This window comes from Schistocerca piceifrons, unplaced genomic scaffold (genome assembly GCF_021461385.2).
Source record: "Schistocerca piceifrons isolate TAMUIC-IGC-003096 unplaced genomic scaffold, iqSchPice1.1 HiC_scaffold_1076, whole genome shotgun sequence".
In the NCBI taxonomy this organism is placed as follows: Eukaryota; Metazoa; Arthropoda; class Insecta; order Orthoptera; family Acrididae; genus Schistocerca; species Schistocerca piceifrons.
Window position 1 is genome coordinate 75,001 of NW_025726881.1, and position 5,000 is coordinate 80,000.

The 5,000-nt window shown below is 52.8% G+C and overlaps 1 non-coding gene across 1 annotated transcript in view; it reads right to left on the reverse strand.

Annotated features, from left to right (window-relative positions):
- The window catches only part of LOC124727038, a 1,909-nt gene extending 893 nt beyond the window's left edge, over positions 1 to 1,016 (reverse strand). Inside the window, exon 1 of the ribosomal RNA XR_007006893.1 lies at positions 1 to 1,016. This exon is cut by the window's left edge and continues 893 nt beyond it. This is a non-coding gene — a ribosomal RNA (small subunit ribosomal RNA).
- Between the last annotated feature and the right edge of the window lie 3,984 nt (positions 1,017 to 5,000).

Consider the following 5,000-nt stretch of genomic DNA (forward strand, 5'->3'; position numbering starts at 1 on the left):
CGATCCAAGAATTTCACCTCTAACGTCGCAATACGAATGCCCCCGCCTGTCCCTATTAATCATTACCTCGGGTTCCGAAAACCAACAAAATAGAACCGAGGTCCTATTCCATTATTCCATGCACACAGTATTCAGGCGGGCTTGCCTGCTTTAAGCACTCTAATTTGTTCAAAGTAAACGTGCCGGCCCACCGAGACACTCAATAAAGAGCACCCTGGTAGGATTTCAACGGGGTCCGCCTCGGGACGCACGAGCACGCACGAGGCGGTCGCACGCCTTCGGCTCGCCCCACCGGCAGGACGTCCCACGATACATGCCAGTTAAACACCGACGGGCGGTGAACCAACAGCGTGGGACACAAATCCAACTACGAGCTTTTTAACCGCAACAACTTTAATATACGCTATTGGAGCTGGAATTACCGCGGCTGCTGGCACCAGACTTGCCCTCCAATAGATACTCGTTAAAGGATTTAAAGTGTACTCATTCCGATTACGGGGCCTCGGATGAGTCCCGTATCGTTATTTTTCGTCACTACCTCCCCGTGCCGGGAGTGGGTAATTTGCGCGCCTGCTGCCTTCCTTGGATGTGGTAGCCGTTTCTCAGGCTCCCTCTCCGGAATCGAACCCTGATTCCCCGTTACCCGTTACAACCATGGTAGGCGCAGAACCTACCATCGACAGTTGATAAGGCAGACATTTGAAAGATGCGTCGCCGGTACGAGGACCGTGCGATCAGCCCAAAGTTATTCAGAGTCACCAAGGCAAACGGACCGGACGAGCCGACCGATTGGTTTTGATCTAATAAAAGCGTCCCTTCCATCTCTGGTCGGGACTCTGTTTGCATGTATTAGCTCTAGAATTACCACAGTTATCCAAGTAACGTGGGTACGATCTAAGGAACCATAACTGATTTAATGAGCCATTCGCGGTTTCACCTTAATGCGGCTTGTACTGAGACATGCATGGCTTAATCTTTGAGACAAGCATATGACTACTGGCAGGATCAACCAGGGAGCTGCGTCAACTAGAGCTGAGCAGCCGGCCGCCCGGGAGTGTGTCCCGGGGGCCCGCGCGAACACGCAAGCGTCCGCTCAATCATTCTGCAAACAGGAGGAGGCTGAGCTCCCCTGCACAATACACCTCGAAACCCTCTCAGGTCCCGGCGGCGCGCAGCGCCGTCCCAAGTACTTGGTCGGGTTCGAGAGAGGCGCAATCGCCCGGAGTTAGGCGAGTAGACGCTTTCGGTGCGACCACCCGTGCTCCCAACTGAGCTTGCCGCTGCCGACAGAGGCCCGGGAGCGTGCTGTCGTGGCATTGCCGGCGGGAGACAACACGCGCCACCTACGGTGACCGGCAGCTCCAACGCCAGCGCCACAGAAGGACAAAAGCCCCACTTGGGTGCCGAAGCGAACTCTCCCAGCACAGCGCACGCGCCAACACATCCGCACAGCTGCGATACAAACCACCAGCGAGAACCGCTGGGGCGACCGAGCAGCAGACGGCGTCGCGGCGCCGAGCGCCGGGCGGCGGCGCATCCTCAACGCACACAGTCCTCAATCGGACCAGCACACTGAAGATGTCCACCGCGCTTCGCACCGGGCCCGCGAGGACCTACTTTGGCCGCACGGCGCCGCGCGCAGGGTGCGCCGGCGCGCAGCTGCGACGCCTGCCGCGTCCGTCGGCCGGCGCGCCTGCCACTGGCCGCCCCCCACCAGCCGGCTGTAGCGCGTGCGCCCACGCACCGCGCGGCCAGCACGCCGGGAGGCGCCCCCTCACCGGCCGGGGACGGTCCCACCCAGCCACCGCCGCGTATCGCTTCACACCCAGATGCCGTTCAGTTTCGTCGGCATGGTGGGTATCGCTGGAACAACCGGTTCGTACCTCAACCTATCGTCGCCATCACCGATTCACCCCTAGCGAGAACAACCGCACCACAACAGGTTACCATTTGTTCATTTGCGTAACTTCACCAGAAAACGCAGGCGTCCATCGCCATTTGCAACTTCAACGATTATTGCATGCCTGTGTCAGGTGTCACGCCACACTACGTCTGCCCACATACACGCAACAAAATGTGCACGCCTAGACAATACGTGGAAGGTGGCCCCCGTACGTATGCGATGTCCATTGCTCGAACGACTGTCAACCGGCCTCTGTAGCATGTCGCAGATATGGAACGCGGTGCACCATGCCATCACGGTGTGTGAGGAGAGACGACTAGGTCCGAATACATCAACAGACAGCTCATGCTGATCGCCATCCACGGCGTCCGTTCCTCCCACACGTCTCTATGGCGTACCACACTGCAATCCAGCTCTCATAGGGAGACGACACGTAGCTGCGTGCACAATATTTGCACTGTATGGTCCGCCGTTTTTGGGCGCAGTCGTTGTACGGTCACACATGTGCCACGATGTATCATTCGGTACATAAGGACGAATGTGCAGTACAGATTGTGGTTTACGCGTACGACATTAGCGGACGGTTGACACAGGCCGCACCACAACGTAGCCTGAGTACGTCGCATGCGAAGGGCATTGAACATGCAAACTTCTCACCAACCAGCTTGCGAAGGCAGGGGGGGCAAGGTGGGGACGTGGGGAGGGGCGGCATGTACGTCCTGCTGCCATCCACATTACAGTGTACAGCAGGAGCATGTGGAAAGTCAGCAAGACTTGCAAGGTGTTTAACATGAAGCGATACACAGGGGAGCGGGCAGTGCGAGTAGCGAACTATATTGCGAGGGTTGCGGGTGGGCAACACTACACTAATTGAACGAGTCGTATAACAATTACAGAGCAGGTTTAGGCGACAACATGGGTTACGTTAGGGGACAACGTGGGTTACGTTAGGGGACAACGTGGGTTACTTTAGGGGACAACGTGGGTTAGGTTAAGGCACAACGTGGGTTAGGTTAAGGCACAACGTGGGTTAGGTTAAGGCACAACGTGGGTTAGGTTAAGGCACAACGTGGGTTAGGTTAAGGCACAACGTGGGTTAGGTTAAGGCACAACGTGGGTTAGGTTAAGGCACAACATGGGTTAGGTTAAGGCACAACATGGGTTAGGTTAAGGCACAACATGGTAGGTTAAGGCGTTAAGGCACAACGTGGGTTAGGTTAAGGCACAACGTGGGTTAGGTTAAGGCACAACGTGGTTAGGTTAAGGCACAACGTGGGTTAGGTTAAGGCACAACATGGTTAGGTTAAGGCACAACATGGGTTAGGTTAAGGCACAACATGGGTTAGGTTAAGGCACAACATGGGTTAGGTTAAGGCACAACATGGGTTAGGTTAAGGCACAACATGGGTTAGGTTAAGGCACAACATGGGTTAGGTTAAGGCACAACATGGGTTAGGTTAAGGCACAACGTGGGTTAGGTTAAGGCACAACGTGGGTTAGGTTAAGGCACAACGTGGGTTAGGTTAAGGCACAACATGGGTTAGGTTAAGGCACAACATGGGTTAGGTTAAGGCACAACATGGGTTAGGTTAAGGCACAACATGGGTTAGGTTAAGGTACAACATGGGTTAGGTTAAGGTACAACATGGGTTAGGTTAAGGTACAACATGGGTTAGGTTAAGGTACAACATGGGTTAGGTTAAGGTACAACATGGGTTAGGTTAAGGTACAACATGGGTTAGGTTAAGGTACAACATGGGTTAGGTTAAGGTACAACATGGGTTAGGTTAAGGTACAACATGGGTTAGGTAAGGTACAACATGGTTAGGTTAAGGTACAACATGGGTAGGTTAAGGTACAACATAGGTTAGGTTAAGGTACAACATAGGTTAGGTAAGGTACAACATAGGTTAGGTAAGGTACAACATAGGTTAGGTTAAGGTACAACATAGGTTAGGTTAAGGTACAACATAGGTTAGGTTAAGGTACAACATAGGTTAGGTTAAGGTACAACATAGGTTAGGTTAAGGTACAACATAGGTTAGGTTAAGGTACAACATAGGTTAGGTTAAGGTACAACATAGGTTAGGTTAAGGTACAACATAGGTTAGGTTAAGGTACAACATAGGTTAGGTTAAGGTACAACATAGGTTAGGTTAGGTTAGGTTAGGTTACACGTTGTTGTAAGGAAAGGTGTAGGGGGGGGGGGGGGCGGGGGCGGCAGGTTCGTTGATAGTGATTATAGTAAGTGAATGCTTGTGACATGATCAGATTTGTCACGTCAGGATGCACCTTTGGCTTATTAGAGGCGGCGCTCCAATTCTATGCTTGTGTGAGACCTGTGTCTTTGACTCATGTCATTGTTTGTGCGCTGTGACAGGAGGTACTATTGTGATGTTGGGTGCACCGTTGTATAGGACATGTGTGGGTGTTGGTGCCTGGTCTGCGCAATGGTGGATGTCGAAAGGCTGGGATATTGTATTTTCCGCATGGACCTCCTGGTCTGGTTGTGATAGTGTGGATTGTGTAATGTGGCGGAGAAGATGCACTGGATGTTGTTCCATGCTGGTGCTTACATATTGTATGTGCGCCTGTTAGAAGCAGAGAGTGGTGCGTGATCAGAGTGTCTGGCTGACGTGTGGTTCCCATTGTGGGCAGACTCTTTCAGCATGTATACGGACAGTTGTGTATATTTGCTGTAGTTTGATGGCTCTGCATTGATTACTAATCAGCGCCGTGTGTACGGGTAATCTGGTTCCAGTCCAAAATGTTCCATCTGTGTACATTAGTGACAAAGACTCCCCCCATGCAGTGGGGCTCGGTCTGTTATAGCTCTTCCGCGTAATATATTTGCCCCACGTTTTTGCGACTGCGAGTGCGAGTGCAACGCGCATGGGGACCGACATGCTGATGGCTCGGTATCGGACGCCGTACAGTGAGCAACGCGATCGCGTCTCTCGCTCGTAAGTGGTACAGGTCGCGGCTCATGTATAGGGACAGCGGGAATGTCGCATATTGGAAATAACTCTTCATGAAACGCAAGTTATAGGGGTGGATTGCACTTTACGAGTGCGGGAAACTTCCGCCGTTCATCCGC